Source organism: Homarus americanus, unplaced genomic scaffold (genome assembly GCF_018991925.1).
Source record: "Homarus americanus isolate GMGI-L3 unplaced genomic scaffold, GMGI_Hamer_2.0 scaffold32583, whole genome shotgun sequence".
Lineage (NCBI taxonomy): Eukaryota > Metazoa > Arthropoda > Malacostraca > Decapoda > Nephropidae > Homarus > Homarus americanus.
The window spans coordinates 39,766,016-39,791,678 of NW_024713129.1; positions in this window are offsets into that span (position 1 = coordinate 39,766,016).

Sequence of the window (25,663 nt, forward strand, 5' to 3'; positions counted from 1 at the left end):
GGGATTTTTCCAGGTATTTAGAACAAAGGTCAAGGACAAAGTTGGGCCTTTAAAGTCAAGGAGGGGAGAAGTGATAAATGGCAGTGTAGAAATAAGCAAAGCATTGAACAGCTACTTCTTATCAGTTGTCACAGAAGAAATTAGTGATGAAATTCCATAGGTGAAACTGATATTTAAGGGAAAGGAAGAAGAGAAATTAAAAAATATCACTATCAGAAAAAGAGGATATTCTTAAGAATATAAATAAACTAAAGAAGACAAAATCCCCAGGGCCGGATGAAATTTTCCCTCGAGTCTTGAAAGAGTGTAAGGAACAGATTAGCGGACCCCTCGTAAACTTATTTACAAAATCATTAGACACCTGAGTTGTGCCAGACTTGTGGAAACAGGCAAATGTAGTACCCATATTCAAAAAGTAAGACGGAGCATCAGCGTCAAATTACCGGCCACTCAGTTTGACGTCAGTAGTGGGGAAATTTCTTGAATCAATTATAGCAGATAACATCCAATCGCATTTAGAGAAAAGCAAATTAATCTACGACTCTCAACATAGGTTTACAAAGGGAAAATCTTGTCTAACAAATCTGCTGACGTTTTTTAGGAAAGTCTACGAGGTAGTAGATAATGTGGAAAATTACGATGTTATTTACATAGACTTTAGCAAAGCATTTGACAGAGTACCGCATCAGAAGCTTCTGAGAAAAATTAAGGCTCATGGTATGAAGGGGAAAGTTTTAAATTTCATAAAATCATGGCTCACCGATACAACGCAGAGGGTCAGCATAGATGGTGTTAAATCTGAGTGGGGTCGTGTAACCAGTGGGGTTCCCCAGGGGTCAGTACTAGGCTCACTCTTGTTCATAATCTACATAAATGATCTAGATACTGGGATCAGCAGTGACATAAGCAAGTTTGCGGATAACACCAAAATAGGGGGGCATATTAATTCAGGGCAGGATGTAAATGCATTACAGGAGGATCTAAATAAACTGTAGCGGTGGTCTGAAAAATGGCAAATGAAATTCAACACCAGCAAGTGCAGCATACTTAATATTGGAAGAACAAATACTGTCAATGTATACAGCCTTAACAACATCAACCTAGAGAAGTCGACTTGTGAAAGAGACCTAGGGGTACTTGTAAGCCCAGACCTACGGCCTAGAAAACAGTGCGTTAATGTTCGAAATAAGGCAAACAGAGTATTGGGTTTTATATGTAGACGTTGTAAGTAATAAGAGTGCAGAGGTCTTATTGCAACTATATCTTGCGCTAGTCAGGCCGCACCTCGATTATGCGGTTCAGTTCTGGTGCCCTTATTATAGAATGGATATCAATTCACTAGAGTCGGTGCAGCGAAGAATGACGAAAATTATTACGGGACCTAGAAACCTTCCATATCAGGATAGGTTAAAGAAACCAAACTTGCATTCGCAAGAAAGACGAAGAGTGTGGGGAGATATAATAGAAGTATTTAAGTGGGTGAAAGGAATCAATAAAGGTGATATAGATAAAGTTCTTTTAATATCCGAGCAGGATAGGACTCGGAACAACGGATTTAAGTTGGATAAGTTTAGGTTTAGGAGGGAGATAGGAAGGAACTGGTTTACAAATAGGGTGGTGGACGAGTGGAACAAGCTTAGCAACTTTGTAGTAAGTGCTGGAACGCTGGAAAGTTTCAAAAGGAGGCTAGATAGATTCATGGATGATAGATAGTGGTAGTAACTCTTGACAGGAGCTGCCATGCACAGGCCAACCGGCCTATTGCAGACTCCTTATGTTCTTGTGGATTACATGGACAGAGAGAGGCTTAAATATACAGGTTGACCTTATTTAACATGAGGTCAGGTCATAATGATGTTATCCACTAATCCCCACACCAACACACACGTAGAGGAGCTTAAGAGAAGGGGGCGACTTGACTAGTCAGGTCAGGTCGAAAATAAGGGACCCACTAAATAACTATCCTACATCTGGAATTCTAGATCCAAGGTTTTCAAAGCATTTTTATCCTTGGGCCACTGACAATTAAATTTATGTAACATATTATCAGTTTTGAAATGACCATCACTAAGGTGTATTGATTTTAATTCCCTAATCAAACTAGCTTCAACCAGAAGTCTTTCTGTGACACAAGATGATTTGAATACTTCTAAGCTTTTTTCCCAAGCAATGGGATGATTGTTATTCCTAACATGAACGAACAGTTCGCTGCTTTCAGGTGCTGTTCTGATAATGTACTTGTGTTGTCTGATTCTGAGCTGCAATGTTTTTCCTGTCTGTCCTACATAATTACCATTACATTTGCTACATGGAATACAATAAACACTTCCATTTACATTCAAACTTGGGCTATTTCTTATTAACATATTGGTAATGGTTGAGTCATACTTGAAAACAACATTAATATTTAGTAGTTTGAGGGACCGAACTAACGGGACAAATTCATTACGATAGGGCAGAGACAAAATATTCTTAAGCGTTGGAATTTTCCTGGTTTGAGAGGAATGAAAGGATTTTTTCGCCCTTTTAAAACAACGATCAACAAACACAGAAGGGTACCCAAGTTTTTGTGCAATGGAACGAATGTGTTTCAATTCATCATCAATAAATTCAGCGTCACAAATACTTGCAGTGTTACTATTGAAATGGCACCGAGTAGAGAACGACTATGTCTTTTAGGAAATACAAAAAATTTAAAATTCCCGAAATCTCAACAGTAAGCCAGAATAAAATCCGAAAATACAACAGAGGAACTTAGTTTAGAAGGAACTCCACCTTGTGTCCAGGTAACTAAGCGATATCGGAGCTCTGCAGCTGACGAACATAAACTTTTTTTCCAATCTATTCCCCCCATGAGAAGGAAAGTTGTAATTAAATTTTATCATCCCCATAAAATTTATCTTGAAGAATATGACTGTATAAAACTTTGTGGTCCTGAGAATACTTGTCATATTTTAATCGTTCCTTTGGAAATCCACGAAGGACTGCATACAAAATGTTTATACTGTATTGGAATTGAACAAGAAGCAAATTAAAATTAATTATTATTTTTTAAACAATGATGTATGTGACAGTGTATCAAACTGATATTACTGTAATACGGTAATAAAGAGACTAATAATAACTGAAGAGCGACAGACCCGGTCATTAGTGCCCGTCCCGCGGTACAGTATATGGTCACTGGTAAGATATTTGGTAAATTTAAAGCATTTCGTTCTTTCCATTTTCTTCACCTCACCGGAACTTCACAGTGTCGGGAACAACATAACCATAAGACTTGTGGTGCGGAACTTGCCTTCGGGGAATGCTTTAAGCCTTTGGGTTGAGTTGTGTGTTATTTTCCCTGGGAGTGGCACGGACGCCCTCAGATACCCTGCCCTGATAGGGAAAAAATTACTAGGCAAAGCCATACCTGACTTATTATTACCAAAGGTAACTCATGTTTACTCGAGCTATGATAGAAAATAATATCTTAAAGGTTAAATTTAACTAACTTAACCTAACATAAAGATCTTAGTGAAACTTTGCCAAGCATCACGTGTCCTATTATAGAATTGTTAAAATATTTTTTCCTAGAGTTCTTGTTCCTCTGCAGGAAATAATTGGTTGGTGACGTCTTTTCACCATTCTTGACAACAAACTTTGTTCCTCTAAACCACTTACAGTAGTCTTGCCCATTTGTATCAATCATCTTCCAAACATTCATTTTCTTTCAGACTCGTCATATTTATACACCAAAATAGAAAGAAAAACGTTTAATTTTCGAACTTAAACGAGTTTGGTCTGCTGCTTTCACGCCCTCGACCCCGACACAAAGGCCGGGGGTTGAGTCCTTCATCATCAAAACCAGACAGCAGTTCACCGTCGACAGGCACTCACATAGATGAGTTGGTCGATACTTCGCTGAGTTGGCGAAGAATCTTTAACTTACGATGTTACTGCTTATATATATATATATATATATATATATATATATATATATATATATATATATATATATATATATATATATATATATATATATATATATATATATATATATATATATATATATATATATATTCATATACATATAATATTTGTTTGTTTGTTACACTATAATGAAAATCTAAACAAAAATAATTGCCAATTAGCGATAGCTTCTATGTATTCCTCTTTTGGAGAAATTTCTGAATGGCCATAAACGATCATAAACACTCATCATAATACATAAAATAATAACTTTCATATAAAACCTAAGTTAAACTGACCTAACCAGCGTTATATTTATAGTCTGGCTATTTTATGATGTCAGATTACGTCTTAAATTAAACAGAGCAAATTTTGATTACAATGACGAATGAATTTTCATTAAGTTATAACAATAAACAAACACACACACACATAAATATATATATATATATATATATATATATATATATATATATATATATATATATATATATATATATATATATATATATATATATATATATATATATATATATATATATATATATATATATATATATATATATATATATATATATATATATATATATATATATATATATATATGCTGATAACCACAAGGAAAGAAGAAATCACGAAGTTCCCAAGCGCTTTCGTGTAATTCACATCTTCAGGGGTGAGTACAGACTAAAGAGAAGTACAAAACAAGGTGTATATATACAGAGGAGGGTGAGACCAGGTCCACAATGGTCAGGTATTAGGTAATGACCCTACTAATCTTTAAATAGCACCACAACGGTCGGTAGTCAGGTCAGAGGGTAAGGTGACCCAACCTTCTCACCTGGTCACATGCAAGAATTCGTAATATACATATATTACAGCCTGTTGGTAAATATCTAGTTTGTGCCCGTTGAAGTAGGCCCCACTCAGCATTTTCTAGTTACAGTGTTGCAGTGTTGAAGAAAGGTTTCATAACCTGGACTAACAATTGAGATTTCACAAGCAGCTGAACAGTTTTGTTGTGTCGCCAGCGTTAATTACGAAGTTCCAGTGTCATCATACAAGATCTCCATATATACGTAGACTGTGAAGACTTGGCACACGGCAGTCTCGCTAGCGACCTAGCAACGGACAGAGTGATAACCAATCATCAGCAGTTTCTGATTGACTGTGGAGAACCTCCCCTAGTTTGAAGTGGACTTGTCTCTCCCCAAGGCAGAAGCATCTCATCGTTGACAAGGAAATCAGGATCAGCGCTCACATCACCAGGAAGAGGCCCCGCCCACCCTCCACACAAGACTTGACTCGGAACTCGGCTTGAAGGATCACGTTTTCTATACAGACGTAACACCCTGTATAAGTAGGTATTTAAATTACATAATTATACACACATGAACACGTTCGAGAGATATCTTCACACCTATAGGTTCGTCGGATAGGATTATTTCAATGATAAAGTGTCGAATGTAAAATTATTGTATTGAAATCCTATAATTTACAGTAGTTTGTAAGTGTCTGTCTTCTTATTGATAGTTAAATAATTAACTACAATTCATATTCATTTATCTTGTAAATGAGAGGCAAGTAATCTGCTTTGCTGTTAAGTATTCATTGACCCACGAGGGACTAATAGATAATTTTCTAAGTTTCCCATGTCTAATGTTGATGACATTGAACGCCTAGCGCAACTGTTTGCTTATAACCAACTCGTCGATGATCAAGCACAGACTGACATTGATTGTGAGTCGGGAACACAGTTAAATATTTCGGTAGGAAGTAGTGAGAAAGTTATTGAGGAATCATTTGACGACTTAAACCGTACTATATTGATCTGGTAATCAATATAGTACTTCACCTAAGTATACAAAAACAGTAACCCCTGTTACAGGTGATAGTGTGTCTGTTGCTAAATCGGTAACAACCTTATTAACCCAGCCTTCTGTTAGGAGTAAGAATACTAACTTGCTTAATACTAACACTACAATGGCTTCTTCTAACCCTCACACCAGTACTACTACCACACCTAAACCTGATAATATTATTAATATCATGCAGCGTGGCGACTGTGTTCGGAATTTCACGGGTCAAGATGATTATAGGGTCGCCCATTTTATCCGTGCATGTGAAGACAACATGCTCACTGGTCAAATAACGACTGACGAGGATAAAAAGGCATATGTACGTTCCGATATAACACAGGGTTCTTATGCCGGTAGTCGTTTGAATAAGTTTGGTTTGCAGAGCCCTGACTATGAAAAATTTAAGCGAACGTTAATTGGGATTTTTGGGGGTAGGTCACAGCTGGGTCAGCTGCAATGGATATTCAGATGGCTGGATCGCTGTACGCCAGGAATACGCAATGAAACGCCTGTCGACGCTGTCGACATCGCAGGCGAGGTTCACCAGGATATGCAAGCGACATTCCGGACCTCAGACTGGTACGACGCTCAGGGTAATATGTCAGCGGACAATGTGGAAACATTGATAGAACTAATAAGTTTTCTGCTTTCCGTCCGTCGTCCCTTATATAGCCGGGCACAGGAAGTACAGTATGAACCGCCCCTGGATATGGTGGGATACACAAATAAGCTCTGTCCCCAGGCTACGGGCCCCTTAATGGCACAGCCCTCAGTGACGTCACCGCAACCCTTGACATCGAGAGTGCAACCCCAGATGCCTCAGTTGGCGCACATGTCTCACTCCCAGACTCCTTATGCGACACACCTAGCTCCGATTGCACCTCCCCGCCTGACATATAAACATAAAACATCTTTACGATGCCCACATTGTAATAAACGTGGCCACGTAATGGAAGATTGTTTTCAGCTCCGAGGTAATAGTGCAAATTTTAAGGCCACACCCGGTGCAAAGCCATTCTCAAGGTCATACAGTGAGGCAGCCAAACCAGCACCTCCTCTTAACCAGAAAGCGCGCAAATGGTGCGCTCTTCACAAATCGACATCTCATAGTTCACATGAGTGCAATGTGCTAATAAGGGCTAGGGGAGTGGACCTTAGTGAAACGGAGGTGTCGTATAGGCGCAAGCAGAAACGTCCCCAGGACAAGTCGTCGGGGGAAGACCAGCGCACACCACACCAAGGAGAGGGATAGCTAGGGTAATTCCTGCCCCTCCTCACAGCACTTCTATAGCGGCCTCGTTAGTAGCGACGCTTAGCAAAGTGGAAGTGTTGTCAGTGCCGGTGAGAGTGGATAATACCAGATTGGCTCTTGATATAGACACAGGTGCTTGCACTAATGTATTGGCCTTGACATCATATCACGAGTTACAACGTAAATTCCCTCACCGCAACTTCAAATGGAGGCCTAGTAACGCTGAGCTCGAAGGAGTTTCAGGTACTCAGCTGAGCATCAAAGGAATGGTGACGTTACCACTCAGATTCTCAAGACGTGGTTCTCCCATCTACGCTGACTTCTATATAGTCCAGCAGTTTAGTTTGCCAGCCGACGGGTTACTTGGTCTACCAACTCTTCGAAAGAACATGATAGATGTTCTTCCACGTAATAATAGTGTTACGTTTAAAGGTGTTTCCTACACAGCAATGAGTCATTCTGAACCTATGCTCACAATTAGGACGAAAGTGTTGTCTACCAATCCTATTAAGAGGAAGGCGGATCCTGCGTCAGAGATACCTCTTGACCTCAACTACACACTTTCCCAGCGTGATTACAGCAGCAAGAGTTGGACGATCCTACCAGCAGTGTTGAAGAGTACTCTCCATTACCAAAATGAGGAAATCACCAAAGCAACTGTCGAACTACCCAACGTGTACACGGGCACAGATGTTGTGTGTCTCCCGGAAACATGCAAGGTAAAAGGGCTGTCATGTGAATCTACCCTGAGCACTATACGCCCAGGTGGTTTGACCGACATACTGATTCTAAATCGAACAGGCGTTCAACGAATCTTAAAGAAAGGATGTTATTTGTGTGATTTTCTAGTATACCACAACAGTGTCGAAGTGCAGCCTACTAAATTCCCAATTCGAGGTATTGTTGCGAAATGCCAACAGACTCGACTGGCCAGGATAGATCAAATAGCGCCACATGTTAAGGTGATCGATCATCCCCAGGGCAAGACACGCCTTTTAGAGCTGCTTGCCGACTATAGAAATATAGTAGCCTTGCCAGGGGAAACGCTAGGTCAGACAGATTTAACATCCCATCATATAGCGTTAAAGGAGGGAACCAACCCTATTTACGTACCAGCTTATAGACTACCTCATAGCCAGCGCGCTGTAGTGCAAGATATGGTACAGGGTATGTTAGATGAGAATGTTATTAGACACTCAAAATCCCCCTTTAATAGCCCATTATTCCTCGTCCCGAAAAAGGATGGTGGATGGCGCCCTGTTATAGATTTCGGGCGCGTCAATGATCAAACGATCCCTGATAGGTACCCTATGCCTATCTTGAGCGACATATTGCAATCCTTAGGCAAGGATAATGCGGTATTTAGCAACTTAGATTTGCTTAGTGGGTATTGGCAAATACCACTCGATGAGAAATCACGAGAAATCACGGCATTTAGCACGCCTCTAGGCCACTTTGAGTTTCTACGAATGCCATTTGGTCTCAGAAATGCCCTACTAACATTTTAAAGAATGATCAACACCCTGTTTGCCCGACTAATTGGTAACACAGTCTGCGCTTATTTGGATGATCTAATAGTAGTCAGTAAGGACGTCGATTCCCATCTGATTAAACTGCGTGAAGTGTTGGACAAACTTTCCACAGCAGGCCTCAAAATAAAACTCTCGAAGTGTGAGTTTTTAAAATCCAGAATCCATTTCCTTGGTCAAGTAGTTGACGGTGAAGGCATACATACAGTTAATGATAAAGTCAAAGCTGTATCTCAGTTCCCGCGTCCTACCTCAAATGATCATGTGCGTAGCTTTCTCGGCTTATCTGGATATTATCGTTCCTTTATCAAGAACTATGCAACATTAGCATCGCCCCTAACGAGGTTGCTCAAAAAAGATGCAATGTTTATATGGGACGCTGAACACGAAGATAGTTTTACGGCATTGAAGATAGCGCTTACCAATGCCCCGGTTCTAGCATTCCCAGACTACACTCAACCTTTCACTCTCTGTACTGACGCTTCCGGAATTGGAGTCGGAGCAGTGCTCATGCAAGAGGATACGCGTAGGAAGTTTCGAGTGATAGCATTTGCAAGTCGCAAACTATTTGATGCTGAAACACGTTATTCGGTGAAGCATTTAGAAACGTCAGCCGTTGTGTGGGCACTTAAGAAGTTCAAAGACATAATCTTTGGCTACAAGATAACTGTTTTTACTGATCATGAGGCAGTCACCGAACTGTTCCATGGCAGAAACTTATCAGGCAGATTAATTAGCACGCTGGTATCTGACAATTCAAGAGTTTGACCCCGAATTTAGGTATTTACCTGGGAGGGCGAATGTTGTCGCCGACGCTCTGTCAAGAAATATAGCACCAGTCATGCCTGTATCAACATTCACTCTTTCGCAACTGGAAGATGAGCAACGACGCGACCCATATTGGTCAGCTGCTATTTTTGCGCTCGAATCGGGTGAGGATGTTAAACTCCCCAAGTTAATTCTTCCCTTAAGTCAGTTTGAATTACGACATAACATACTCAATAGGACGAGAAAATCTCCTGAGGGTAATGTGTCTCAAATAGTCGTACCTGACACGTTGTGCAAAGCAGTAATGACATTGTTCCATGATGTCCCACGGGCAGGTCACCAAGGTCGTGATAAATGCTTAGCGGATTTACGAAAGAAGTATTTCTGGAACACTATGAAGAAAGACATAGAATTACACATAGCTAATTGTTTGGCGTGTGCTCAACATAAAGGTTCAACAGGATCACCAGCCCCGATTCTACAATATCCTACACCAGACCGTCCGTTTGACACAGTCGCTATTGACTTGTTACAACTCCCAATGAGTCATCAGGGATCAGCCCACGTCTTAGTGTGTGTGGATCATTTTTCAAGGTTCGTGGTCTTGGTCCCACTAAAAAGCAAAACGGCCGAAGCAGTAGCCTATGCATTAGTGATGAATCTTATATGTCCATATACTACGCCTAAAGTTCTACTCTCTGACAATGGTACGGAGTTCAAGAATCAGCTAGTAGCGCATATATGTGCACAATATGGTATTAAACAAACTTTTGTGACAGCTTATCATCCACAGGCTAATGGCCTTGTTGAGAGAACCAATCGTAAAATCCTAGAAATACTGCGTCCAATTGTCAGTGGTTTTCAATACACATGGGAGGATTGGTTACCACAGGTTGCAGCGTCTATAAATGGGTCAGTTAATAGCTCTACGGGCAAAACACACTACTACATTGTCTATGGTACAGATAAACGTCTACCTTACGACATCCTTACAGATGCGCCATACCCGGTATATAATACGGATGATTTCGCGGCAAAACAAATTCATGTCTTTACAGATATTCATGCCCAAGTACGATCACATCTAGCGGCGTCACGCGCCGAAATGATCATCAAACAACATAAACAAGCTAAACCTGTCGCATTAAACGTTGGGGACGCTGTTATGTTAAGAGAACCTGAAAGGAACTCCAAACTTTCGGCAAAATTTTCTGGTCCATTCCGCATAATCTCAAAAGAATCAGGCAACAAATTCAAAATATGGAAGCCTAATGCACAGATCGCAGATGTCGTGCACGCGGATCGTCTGAAGAAGACCCAGATAAATGTATTACCTCCAGTTGATGATGATGTGATTGATACATCCTTACAGATTGTCCAGAAGCAGAGTGTCCCAAATGACTATTGTATGAAACTACGTTCTGCGAGTAGACGTTAAATCGTTTGTAATTCCTTACAGAATGGCTTGGATCTTCAGTGTGTTGCTTCTACTCTGTTGTGGCACCGTTGTGTTGACGGACATGTCCACATCAGTCCTCAAACCAAGTGCACTTGTGGCACCTCTCGGACGCGTTCTCATAGTTGAGGACGTGGTGATCATCAAGTATGAACTACAGCCACTACTCCAACTTCCGCGTCAGATGGAAAACGTCGACGGCCAACTACAATCAGCATTGGACATCCTTCATGGCCTCAGCACAGCTTCTAAGAATTCGACAATAGTTTCACAAACTATAGACCTTCTACACTTTCGTCTCCAGAACCTTCGCGAGTTTCTCGTCGATGTTGGGAAAAATCTACCTGCGTCTCAAGCGGATCTTGCTAAAGAAGTGCATTCTCAGGCACGACGAAAAAGGGGTCTCTTTAATTTTGTGGGTCTCATCCAAAGCGCTTTGTTTGGCACGGCAACGGCCGATGCTGTAGCTAAATTGGGAGACCGAATGAACGTTGTCGTTCAGGCTGTATCTCAACAGAATCGTGTTATTTCTCAAACCTTTCACGCGATTACTGCTCTAGAATCAAAGGTTAATGCAATCATAGTGGAGCCTTACCAAGTTTCGAGGATTGTTACTAGGTTACAGAAAGCAATCCCGACATTAGAATGGCTCCTTTATTTCACAGAATATTTGCATGCTGCTGAAATTTCATTTCATAAAATTGTAACCTCAAAAAATGAACTAATAGACAGCATTGTAGATGCCGGGATAGGACGTGTGGACGCTAAGCTTGTGTCTGTGCAGACGCTTCTTGAAGCTTTAAAAATAGTCAAGTTGCAGTATCATTTAACTCCTATTTTCAATGACAATGAGGTTCACTATTATTACCCACTGTTGGAGTCAACCCTCACGCACAATGCAATTCTGATCCACATTCCTATGCGAGGGCAACATGAGTTTAATGCATGGCATTTAGAACCCTTCCCCTGGTTTGTAAACGACATACTGTATAGTGTATACCCTAGATAGGCCTAAAGAACTTTTCTTAGTAGTTGAAGAGTATTCTTTGTTATCAATAGAGGATTCTGAGGTACTGTCACGGTGTAAGTCGTCTTATCTACACCTACACGTATGTCCAGCCTACATGTTCGCGTTTATTCCTGCTGCAGAGGGAATATGTGAATTGGCAGTCATACAACCAAATGTACGCACAGCTCTAGCGCAATGCAGTTATAGGCCAATTAGTCTAAAGACTGTGTTCCACGCTCATCTTCACAATGTGCAGTATTTATTCTTTCCAAATCTCACTACTGTCATTTTAAAATGCCATGATGGTGTTAAGCAGCTAGTTGTGAAAGGGCATTACAAGGCTCCTGATTACTGTGAAATCACTTGTAGTACATTATGGACCTTGCCTACTCATCAGCATTTTGCTTTAAATCTAAAACTCAAGTCTGCTTTAATTCAACTTCCTTTAATGAATTTCACTATTAAGGATATTCAAATAGTTTCAGAGAAATTAAAAGTTTTAGCTTTCTTGAACGAGACACATTTTGCTGATTTGAAAAATAACTTGTCATTTTACCTATCACGGGAATTTGCACTACCAAGTCTTACAATTCCCTCTATTTTGTTAATTCTGGCAATTATGTTCCTGTTCTGTTATTACAGGGCAGTGTCATCCAAATTCAACATTGTTCATAACATACTAACCCGTACGACACTAAAGTCTAGGTCCCCTGTAGTAGCTAATACCCCTACAGTAGTAGAATCCCCAGCTTAGTGTCTACATATCTGTTTATAACATGGTTAGGGTTGTCTAGGATGTACTGTACTCTGTGAGTTATTTAGGCCTCACGGAGCTCGGCTGGTAGGTGACCGAGCGATGTAATGGGCCCCTATCTCACCAACAGAACATATTATATAAATGGGTCAATACATCTGATATCATATTCAGATTCACCACCCTGTAACTTTCCACTGTCTTTGAATAAGACATGAGTTGTACACGTGAGCGGGCAACTCTCCCAGGAGGGAATGACCCATAGTCAGCATATCTGTAAGCCCGCACAGCGAGGCCCTCACTCTTTAGTCGCTAACAGCAACTTATATCGTAAGGACGTGACCTAACGTTTATAATACATAAACGCCGTCCCTTTCTCATTGCTGTTAGCGACTAAAGAGTGAGGGCCTCGCTGTGCGGGCTTACAGATATGCTGACTATGGGTCATTCCCTCCTGGGAGAGTTGCCCGCTCACGTGTACAACTCATGTCTTACTCAAAGACAGTGGAAAGTTACAGGGTGGTGAATATGAATATAATATCAGATGTATTGACCCATTTATATAATATGTTCTGTTGATGAGACAGGGGCCCATTACAAGAGAAGGGAAGCCGGAAGTTGGAGGACGGAAATGCTGCTTTAAGGATGTTGCAGGTGTGAGATGCAGTTATTAAAGCAGGTCTTTTCTAGGGGGGTCGTATGCATACTTTTTCTCAGCACATGAAGATAGTGCTGTCTTTTTTTAGGGGGGTCTATTGTAATATTCAGAAATTTCCGTGTGATATTTAGAGACGTTAGTACGTAAATACCATTATGGCAATTCGCTGAGTCATCCAAACCTACGTGACAGGTTGACAGAGCGAGGGTGGCTCCAGCGCCTGGACATAGTGAGCGCATCTGGAACTATGCCTATATAATATGAAATTTAATTTACCGAATTAATATGGAAGCGAATCATAAAATTAAATGGCATTTATTAAAGTTAAAATTATATTAGATCGTTTCTCAGCCTAAATATGTTACGTGTGCCCCATCGAAGCTATTAGTTATGTGGGGAAAATATGTCCCTAGGCCAAGCTCACGCCTAGGGGAAACGCGTTCACTAGGCCTCAGTCAGACGATAGCTGTTGGCTCAGACGGACGTCTGCGCATCCGTCCAAGAAAAACGATCACGTGATCTGGTCTCCTCGCGCACATGTCTTCAGTGTTGCAAGTAAGTTTATTCGATATCAGACAGGGTTTAGATAGGGCAGAGAAGAAGTTAACATTAGCTAACAGAGGGTTTATTGCAGGGCTTCTGAAGAACCCACGCGATTGACATTGACGATTGTCGATTGACGATTGACGCGATTGGTTAGCGAGTTTTTAGCTGGGACTTCCCGAAGTGAACGAGGGCCCCCTGACAGCTAACTACGTGGGGCCGGCACCCAACCTGGGTTGACGATCGATTGGGTCACCAAATCTTCCCCACCTTGGTTCACAACGCCACATATCTTCAGTCAGTTTAGTGAAAACCTCTTACTAACGGGAAAATAGAACCCCCCTTAGCTGGACAGGTTTCATTGGCTGACTGGCATGGACGAAATCTACACAAATTCGATACGAGAGTTGTTTTCATTAGCAGTTATCACATTTCTTTTAGACATAGACTTTAGACATAGAACCTGACGGGCTGTTGATTGATTTCAAAGCACTTTGAGAGTCACAGAATATCACCCCACCTCTATTTTCTTTGAGGTAGTCTGTGGCTAAGTAGATTCCAGTTAGTTCAGTTTGTGTTGTGCTGGCCCAGTTGTTCAGCCTTTGCTTGTTTGATACTATCATCTCTTTTTCTTTATATATTACAATTGCACAGCCTGTTCTACCTGTGTTTGTCTGCACAGAACCATCAGTAAAAGCATAACATTCACTTGATTAATTTCTCTCTATGTGTCTCTTAATAGTTTCTAGTGTGACATATCTCATCACATCGGTGTTTAACATTTGTTTACTACCAACAGGAGTGTAATTAATAGGAACTGATATATCTAGCCAAGGAGAAATGGCGTTAATGGGTTCGTCTGGGGGTGATTGGGACATTCAGTTTCAAGAGATCTGCAAAACTTTTATGAAGCCACGCCCCAAAGAGAGTCTTTTGTGGAAGGTTAGCGAGATAGTCGGGATTACTTAGATAGAACATCAACTCAGTTTGAGCTGTAGTTTGGGGACCATTGTTCTTCAAAACTTTGACACAAAACATGGTATTAAGTAGAGCTATCCTCTCAGATAAGGAGGGCAGTCCGAGCTCTTTCCTCATGTTTACAATTCTGGTTTATTTTGGGCAACCTAGAATGATGAGCACGGCATCATTTTGCACTACCTCAAGGCTGTTGTGTTGTTTAGGTGGAATAGTCACAAGATGGAGAGCATGATAGTCAACTACAGAATAATTGAAGTGAAGAGAGAAAGTACTGGCATAGGTGATGCCATAGCCCTTGCCAACAAGGGTTCTGAGGGGTTTAATGCACTGCATTAGTTTGGCACGAAGGTTGCCGACAAAGTTTGCATCATTCACACAAATTCCAAGATATTTATAGGAGCTACTTAGTTCCAAGGGCATGCTGTTAATGTTAAAGTCAAGAGGCAGAGGGTGAGCAGGACGACGATTGAAGACCCGCATCTTGTCAACAGATATTATGAGACCACATTCCACAGTCCTCCGAGCATATACATCTAGCAAGGCTTGGAGCCTGAGCTTGATCTGTGTCATAATGCAGATATGATCAGCATAGCATATTACAGCCTCGTTTGGCTGAACTGGAATGTCAGCAATAAGCTTATGCATCAGTATATTAAAGAGCATAGGATTTAACACTCCTCCCTGAGGCATGCCAAGCTCAAATGATCTCATTCTGGCACTTTAACTCCCCTAAACAGAACACTGGCATACCTGTTGGACAGATAACCCTTTATCCATGTCAGGAGGTTACCTTGGATGCCAAAATTAGCTAGTTGCTCAAGTATAATGTCTATTAGCTACATCAAGCGCTGATTTAAGGTATATGAAGGCTGTTTGTGTTTTATCTTTTGAGTGAACAAGATATTCTGCAAAGCATGTCTGTGTGCTACGCTCAGGCATGAACCCATACAGATTAGGGGCCAGTTTGTCTTTGACCTGAAACATAAGACGGTTGAGAACAACTCTTTCAAGAACTTTACACATAAAGGATGTGAGTGAAATGGGCCTGAAGTTTGGAGAGTTAGCTTTAGGGATTGGTACTATGTTTCCATGAGTCCATGTCTTAGGCAGAATACCCTGTGTGAGGCTCATTTTCTACAGGTCAAGCAGTGGATGGTTAGGGATCTCATTTAACAATTTCAGGGTGTTATTGGTTATGCCATCCTTTCCAGGGGGGGATGATTCACCTTTTATTAGTGCTGTTGTTAGTTCGTGGTGCGTTATAGGAAACTGGTCGGTAAGGTCTGGTGAGGAACAGGTTATTTCAATATTGAAACCCCTATTACTGTGTGTGGTTTTAAGATTTTACTGTATGTCAGGAGGCAGGGGAGTGATTTGTGACACACTAGACCGTTGGTCTAATAGCATGTCAGCATTTTCTGCAGGGCTGTGTTGAAGTTGGACTGGAGTGGGTGACTTGGTAATGGCTCTAATTTTGTTCCACTTTTCTGCTAGAGTGGTTGTTCTATTAATCCCTTGTAAGAAATGTTCCCAATAAGTGTTTCTCACCTGACCTTTGAGTTCACGAAATTCTCTGTTAGCTTTGAGGAATGCCAGGAGGTTATCACTAGCTTTATTTTGCTTATAAGTGTTGGCAAGCTGTTCTACCTTCTCTCCTTCTTTGGTGAGGATGGGGTCATGTGTCCACAGAGGTGGTTTAGTGCTGCTCCCCTTCCTCCTTGACATAACCCAGGTGGTATAATATGTGGTAATGACATTTACAAGATCACAGCAAAATTCATCCACTGACCCAGGTGTATATATAGCATACCATCTGTGGATGTAGGCCTTGAAGTGCAGTTTAAGATTATCTGGGATGTTAATTCTGAGCTTAGGGTGGGGTTCACACTTGACATCAGCAACAGTGTATTCAGAAAGTATTGCATAAAGATCACTGACTAGGTGGTCTGAGATGACCTTAGCCTTGACATTACTGTCTACTAGGTTACACCCAATCACATAATCAAGTCTGCCCCCCATCAGATGTGTCACTTTGTCTGTGTCGTACACAGTGATTTTATGATTATTGATGTAATTCACGAATACCCTCCCTTAAGAGTTACACTGGACATCACCGAGGACAGTGTGATGAGAGTTAAAGTCACCCATACACAGCATAGCATTGTTACCTGATGGCTTTGGTAACACGTCCGCTCGCAGCTCATTACACCGAACACAGACGTTATACAGCGAAAAATGACTGTTTGCTCTCTTTATTGTGAATTGTTGATAGTGAATACTTTCATCGCTGTGAGTTTTGATCCATTTTCAGATCATACCATTCTTTACATAAGTGAGCAGGCCACTTCCTGCTCCCTTATTGTATGCTGTAAATCCAGCTATCCTGGGTGCAACTTTTTTCTGGGAGCTGGACATGTAAGGTTCTTGTAAACCAATTACATCAATGTTAAAAACTTTAACAAACCATTGTAGGTCATTAATTCTGCGGTTAATACTCCGGATGTTCATGAAATGTTCTACTGATACTGACCAGAGAAGGTGGAAGAGGAGACTACCTCACATGATTGGCAGAGGAGGATACTGGTATCATTATAAAGGTAGGAAATAAACTTTCTCAGTTGTGTCAGCTGTCGGTGATGCGGCTGACAGAAGCAGACAATGAACAGACAAATAGATCAAAGACCAAGAGAAGTCGTGGGCATGAATACTTGGGTAAACCTCGCTGAAAGTAACTGAAAAAACACTTGTCTGATTTTCCCTGCGCTATTAATTAAACAGAAACAGAAAAAAAATAGATGCAGCTTATTTTTTATGTCTGAAGAAGGACGAGTGGATGCGTTTTTCATATTAAGACAAATAGCTGGTAGTAGGCGACTCTTTACTCTGTTGTTGTATTCTTGGCAAAGGGACTGGACTGAGTTACTGTACTACGGGAAACACTGTAATGGTGAAAAACACCAGAGAGAATCAGATAAAAGTTAGCGAGAATTATAAATGGACTTGTATAAAGGGAGAACCATTATAATAATGCAGGTGCCGGAAATATCGACTTAACAAATATAAAAAAAATGACTGCGGCAAGTGAGTGGTTGTAGATATCTGGGTCTAATATAAAAGTGAAGGTAGCTGGGAAGGCAGAGGTGAATAATGAGTTATTGCGGGATGGAATAGGCGGGAAGACGATCAGGAGTGTGAGGGGATAAGAGAATTCCATGAAAATTAAAAGAAAAGATCTGAATAAAAATGATAAGACTGATTTTGATGTATGAGGCAGATTATGGGAATTTCGCTGGGAGACAAAGAAATGAAACATCAGAGCCATGGGGAGAAGTAGCCAACACACGAGAGAAAGTGAAAGAAGAAAGATTAATGTGGCCGAGGCACGTACTGCTGGGAGGGAAAACCAGTACAGGTAAAGTTAAGAAGCAAGATGTTCCTCAGAAGAGAGAAGGAGGTGGTGACGACGACTTGAGCGGAGGTGGAGATGTACTCAACGTTAGGACAGACAGTAGAGGACTGACACAGTTGAGGGCATGAGGATCAGGATAGTACGGAGAAGAATCGGATTCACCCAAACCTAAATGAAGAGAAAAGTGGTGCGGCAGCAGAGTGGATGCAGCACTCGCTGTTTGTCCAAAAAGTAGGCGACTCGCAGCCGGATCACCCCCAAGTCGACATGCTGCAAATAAGAGCCTCCTTTACAGCTGGGAAGTGAAAGCAGTCGGTATCCTCACTACCCCTAATGGGTCACCAGAACTATGGGATTACATCCAGTTCGGGAGAAACACATGAGAAGTTTTAGTTGCTTAGTCTTTTTTATCGTGTTTTGGGCTGTCTAGAGTGTGTGGCTCAAGGACTGTAGATGTTGGCTGGCTGACCTGCTGTTTTATCATGTCAGTTGCATCACTTCTGCCGTATATTGTATTTGTCTGCGTACTCGGATACCCTGGACCTGGACTGCCATGTTGTTACTAAAACCGATATCTACATGTCGTTCATTCGAGAATAATATGTTATTGATACAAAAGTTACTGTCGTTGTTTACACTGTAGTATGGTTATCATATACTCCTATATGATAAGAGTATCAGTAAGTTATCAGTTTCACTTACTAAATAGAGTCAATATAAGTCATGAATTGTACAATAAACAAAAATAAATTCTGCACCAGGTGCACCTTTATGGTGTTATAAAATATGACACACCGAACCAAGAATATTGAACAACACTAATTTACGCGGGTGATTCCTGTTAATTTCTCTGTATTAACTATATGTGACAAAAAAAAATACACCATACTGGCTATACAATGCATCACACAACCATCAATACCAACTTTGCCATATTAACATGGCCTCAGTCAGTCATCGTTGCAAAGGTCATCAGACCTAGGGTGCAGAACGTTTTTTTGCTGACAGTACACCGCCTCCTCCTTCGGTCTCCAGGCACCACGAAAAGCACCTGAGAAAGGGGGCGGCATTCAGTGGTGGGTTTGTTGATTTTTTCCTTGCTTGTTTGTCTGGAAGACATGTCAGGCACCTTTTTGAGTTAGGAAGCTGAAATTTTAACACACTAGTAACTAATTGCTTTGGTAATAATACTTCTTTTTGTTGGTTTACATTTATATTTTGTTCACGGCCTGGCTGGGGGGACGGTATACTAAAAACTGAACCTGCCACTACTTGTTTCTTTGTATTTAGAAGTTTCTCTCGACATTTTGAATTGATTGGTAATGTAGTTAATGTAGATAAACATAATACACAACATCGTCAGTACCAATCACCTTGTAACAATACCATGAGTTTCCCGCCCTCCTCAGAGAGTTCCTGCCAATTTCGAGCCAATGAAGGCCTTAGGCCTGCCGGGACCAATGAGAAAGCCTATGAGGCGTGGCGTCATGAAAGTTGTGCCATCTCTTTGTGGGCTGAGCCAGTTTGAAAAGCGGTTTCTGTGTTTGGAAAGAGTTAAGTGTGATTGTGTCGTGGGTGTCACCTCCTCATATGGCGGCTAAAATGTGAGTACATTATTAGGTTGATCCGTTGACTCTGGTCAACTAGCTAGGAAGATAGATTATTGGTTGAAGTGTAACAGTTCAATTTGAATTACGTCATAAATAAATGAGGAACCGTTAGAGGTAGTTCTTAATTCCGTGTGATGACTACACTCTTGTCATGCATGTCTGTGGTATTGTATCAGCCCCTTTTAGTCTTTATATAAATGTCAGGGCAATACATTGTCATTATATAATCATATCACCCCCCTGCAACTTTCCACTGGCTATGAGGTGACATGATCATATCACGTGATGGGCAGGTTACTTGAGGTGCGGCCCAGTGACTGTTTAGGTCAGCATTTAAAAGGCCGGCGCCCTCCGGCATTGTTACTCAACCCCTCACACAGAACTGACATATTTAGCAGGTCTATTTACATAGCCTCCGTCCTAACCTTAAGACTCATAGTTACAGTGATAAGGTACGGTGATCTACATTTGGAACTATATCCTAGATAGTTCTTGAATAAATGGATAACAGACAATTGGGTTTCGCTACTAAAATCCCTAGATAATATAAATGTTGCAAGCCTCGTTAACCTAGACAGAATCAGCAGTTAACCGGCCTAGAACATAAAGGTGGCAGCGGTTGTTTCGAATTTAGGCTAAATCATTACAGACATAACAAGATATCAGTGTTTTACGAAACAAGAAAAAAAACAGTGAAGTGTTAAATGAAATATCCGAGTGTAGTGACATATCCCATAGTGAGACGTTATACGTTGAGTGACCTTTATTCTGTCATCCAAAGAGGTGTACAGAATTATTTCCAATAACCGATTCTGAGTTATTGTTGACTTTATATCTTACGGGAGGTTGGTAATACCCCTGTCTGGCAACAAGGAATGGCGGCCAAGAATTCGCTTGTTCTACAATGAGCATCCTGTGTACCGGCGCTTACAGTGTTGCTCCATACGCTTTTCACGGTTTGGCAACACGTGGACCTTCCACAATTGTTTAAGAAGACTATTTTGGCTGTCATGACTGAAGATTGTACAATCTCCCGGTGCCCTCAGCAAGTCCTATATATACAGGGCTTCAGAAGGTTTGGCACACAGAAGGAGCGGCATTTCGTCAGTGAGCAAGTATCCAGAGACTTCGACACCAGCAGTCAGCAATTTTGGTGGATAGTGGACTCCCCGTCGTGAAGTGGACTCACCCGTCGTCATCTTGTGGCATCTTGGTTGCTACGCAACCAGGCGGAGTGAAGTACACACACACCCACCGTGACCTTGGTTCAGCTGTGCAGTGGGAGGGACGATTGAGGCACCTGCACACCCCACCCCCGCCTGAGATCAGCTGTGCTATGACTAGCAAGGACGACGACCAACGACTCCATAAATAGGTATTTAGTCATTCATTAAATATATACACACATTTACATATTCGTGACATATCTTCACACGATAGGACATCGCGTAGATTATATCAGTATTGTAAGTGTCTTGCTTATTCTTTGCATACTGACTTAATATAATTTCCAGTATTTAGTTCTCATCAGTTCTGCTAATGATACTTTAATTATTTTATCTGTATGTCATGGGTTGCGCTGGGCCTCCGGCACAACCCATCCCAAATGTTTGTTTAGGTAGAGATAAGGTACCCGGCCAGCCAATAGGGGTCATTTCACACCTCAAAACCACATTTTAGCCAGTGGGCTTTAGACCTTGGGTTAGAGAAGACCTCCTGCTCCGCGGATTTAGAACAGGGGCCATACAGTCCTGCCAGTGCTATGAGTTTGTGTGTGCAAATCCCCGAGATTGTTGTTAAGTCCAGCGACACGTTAGCACATCCTGTAAAGGAAGTAATCACTGGTGAGGGCCTGTTTGCTTCAAGAGCACTCCAGGCCGGCCTAATAGATTCAAGCGATTAATTCTCCAGGTTGACAAACTCTCCCTTATAATTTACGGTACTGTGGCGTGAATGTGAGTGACTGACCTATCCATGCAAATTATAAGTCCAGTGTATGGAATTGTGCCAAATAAACGTAAGTGCAATGATCTGCCCGTATTTGTGACCCTTCTATTATTATTATTACCAAAGGTAATGACTATTTGGTTATGACAAAGTATAACCAATAACTTAGATGGATGGTGGAAATTAATGGAATTCATTAAATCATCATTTATCAAGTACACAACGCATTGAATACCGGAAGCAGAGTGAAATTCTACGTAGCGATACACCATAATCTCCTGGGTGAGTAACCAGTGTGACGGTATCTGAGTTCTACGGTAAGAAAACCACTTTCCTGCATTTAAAACGTAACAATTGGCGCCCAAACAGGGACACAGACCGTGGATAATTGCACAATTGTATCGTCCACACCTACACCATGTCAGCTCGTGCAGCGGCTTTTGAGGAAGCAGGTGACCTCGGGCTGGAGGAGGGTGAGGTGGTTGCATACATGGAGAAGGCTGAGGAGAGAGAAGACAAGCAACGCGAGTATGAACAACTCTTAGCCCAGCTAGACTTTCAGAAGGAAGAAAAGAAGCTGGAACGAAAAGAGAGACAAAGGAAACGGGCGTTCCAACTGGCCTTTGCGGAAAGGAACCAAAATTCTTCTCCGTCAGGGACTCCCACTCAAAACGTCACTTATAGGAAATTTCCCCAGATGCCCACCTTTAAGGAGGGCGAATCCATGGAAATGTACATATCCCGGTTTGAGCATCTCGCAGAAGCCTACGAGCTTGATGACAGCATTAAGGAATTTGAGTTCCTGAGCCTATTTGATGGGAAAGCTTTAGGGATTCTTCGACGACTAGAGCGTCCTGAAAATAAATTCCCTGACATGAAGTCTGCACTACTGCGGGCATATGGGCTGACTACTGAGCAGGCCAGGCATCAGTTCAACAGGGCAATGTTGGAAGGAAATGAAATGGCTACACAGTTCTGGGAACGTTTAAGGGACTATGTGGCTCAGTGGATGAGTAAGGATGAAACCCCCAAGCCCATGGAAGGGGTTATAGACTTAATGGTGCGCACGCAGTTTGAAAGGTCTTGTCCTCCTGAACTTGTGGCTCAAATCAGAGCCAATGGAGTTAAGACGTCGAAGGAAATGGCAAGCAAATCAGACGCTCATTTCAGCGCTTTCGGGTACCACCCTCGTAGGCGGTGGTCGAACAGGGAGTCGGCAGGTAACCAACAAAGTCAACAACCTCTACAGAAACAGCCATCGAACTCACCCAGGCAACAGGGAAACAACCAGCAACCACAACCGCAAAGTCAGCAACAGAAACAGCAGAAGCAGTACCAAGGCCCCCCGAAGTATCAGGACAGTTGGCACCCGAGTAACAATCCACGATGGGACCGGCGGCAGGAAGCCGCCGTGGCTCAATTCGTAGGCCGCCGATGTTCAAACTGAGGGCGGGGAGTGGCCTGACCTTCCAGCAGGGCAAATCGTCATGCAACCTGAAGCAGGGGTTCATACCGAATCAAGTCTACCCCAACACACCTACTGACTAACTGCTGCCTCCAACCTATCCTCGAGGGGTCACCCCACCTTTCTTGTTAAACCTCGATACATTGGAGGAGTTCCAGTGACTGTCATGCGAGATAGTGGGGCATCAGGCTGTATTGTCAGGAAGGAATTGGTGGGGCAACATCAATACACCGGAGCACAAGTAAGTGTTAAATTGGCCAATAGTTACATTCAAACAGTTCCAGTGGCCAAGATTGAGGTGGACACCCCCTTCTTCTCAGGTTGGGTCACTGCAGCAGTCATGAGGGAACCTATATACGATCTCATCATTGGGAATATCAGGGGAGCAAGAAACAGTTGTGCAGTGGATGCTGCAACCCAAACTGATGCTGCCGCCTTGACCCAAGTTAATGCTGCTGCAGTCACTCGTGGTATGGCTCAAACAAAACCTCGAGTCACCCCATTGGCTATTGCTACATCGTCTGATCTCATCAATAGTCAGGATGTCGTCCAAGAGCTAGAGTATGACAGCACGCTCACTTCGGTACACAAGAATTTGATGGTTGGGAATCGTCTCCACCGAGAGACTGTGACGTCTCTGGGTGAAACACGACTGCAGTTCGTGGTTCCTTCCAAGTACCGCCTGGCTGTGTTCAAGCTAGGTCATTGCACTGCTCCTGGCGGTCATATGGGTAAAAAGAAGACCTTTGATCGCATCAGTACAGCGTTCTTCTAGCCAAGGATGGGCCATGAGATCACCAGGCTAGTCCGCCCTTGTGATGTGTGCCAGAAAACCAGTGATCGAGGGCGAGTTCCGCCTGCACCACTACAGCCCCTCCCACTGATCTCTGAACCCTTTGAGAGGGTGGCGGTGGACATTGTAGGACCGATAAACCCAAGGGTGAGCGATGGGGCAAAGTATATTCTCACCTTGGTGGACTTTAGCGCGAGGTGGCCCGAGGCTGTGCCCTTGAGGAACATTGAGGCCACGACTGTTGCAGAAGCCATGTTGGAAATCTTCTGTCGGGTTGGTATTCCCAAACATGTCCTCAGTGACAGGGGGACCCAGTTTACTTCTGCCATGATGGAGGAGTTGATGCGGTTGTTATCGGTAAATGGGCTACAGACAACACCCTATCACCCGATGTGCAATGGACTCTGTGAGAGGTTTAATGGGACGCTGAAGAAAATGCTCAGGAGGATGGCAGCCGAACAACCTAAGGAGTGGCCGCGCTACATTGCCCCACTTCTGTTCACGTACCGGGAGGTGCCACAGAGCTCACTCAAGGTGTCTCCCTTCGAGCTTATGTACGGCAGGTCCGTCCGGGGACCACTACAGGTTCTTCGGGAACTGTGGGATGATGAGGAACCAGATCCGGAAGTCAAGACCACTAATACATATGTACTTAGCTGATCGTCTCCAAGAAACCTGTCAACTGGCAAAGCAAGAGCTGATAAAGGCTCAAGAGGTCCAGAAGACTTACTCTGACAAGAAGGCCAAGCTTTGTTGTTTCCTGCCAGGTGACCAGTGCCTGGTTCTGTTGCCTACGATGCGCAATAAGTTACTGGCTCAGTGGAAAGGTCCATTCGACGTTACAGAGCGTGTCTCGGATCTGACTTACATCGTCCAGGTGGGATCTCGACGAAAGAAGTTCCACATCAACATGCTGAAGAAGTACTTCCAGTCACCGATCGGGGGTACAGTCTCCACTGAGGAAGACAGGGACGAGCCTTCCCAGTGTGATTCAGGGGTAACTTGTGCTGCCACAGTGATCTCTGCTAGTGATGCGGAGGATGGGCCTGCCACTGCACGCTCCCGCCAGAGTGAGACTTTCACGGATGTTGAGGTGAACGGAAGTCTATCAGCAGAGGAACGAGATGCCATCGGCTCTCTGTTGCATCGCTACATGGACATCTTCTCTGATAAGCCAGGAGTTGCCCAGGTCGACTGTCACACAATTGAACTGACCAGCCCTACACCTGTTCGGGTAAAGCCCTATCCTATACCTATGCGACTACTGGACACTGTCAAACAAGAAATTGAGGAAATGAAAGCAGTAGGAATCATCGAGAAATCATTGTCTCCTTACTGTAGTCCTATGGTAGTCGTCCAAAAAAAGGATGGGGGTGTCAGGATCTGTGGGGATTATAGGAGAGTAAATGCCATTACCCGGGTGGATGCAGAACCTATGTGTGATAAGAAAACTATTTTTTCAAGAATAGCTGGTTCCAAGTTATTTACCAAACTTGATTTGACCAAGGGGTTCTTCCAAATCCCACTGGACCCGAAGAGTCGGCAGATCACAGCCTTTGGTATGCCAGGGGGTCTCTATCAGTACAGAGTCCTTCCCTTTGGTCTCACAAACTCCCCTGCCATCTTCAACCGTGTTATGAGGCAAGTCCTAAACGGCATCAAGGGAGTTGAGGCATGTGTGG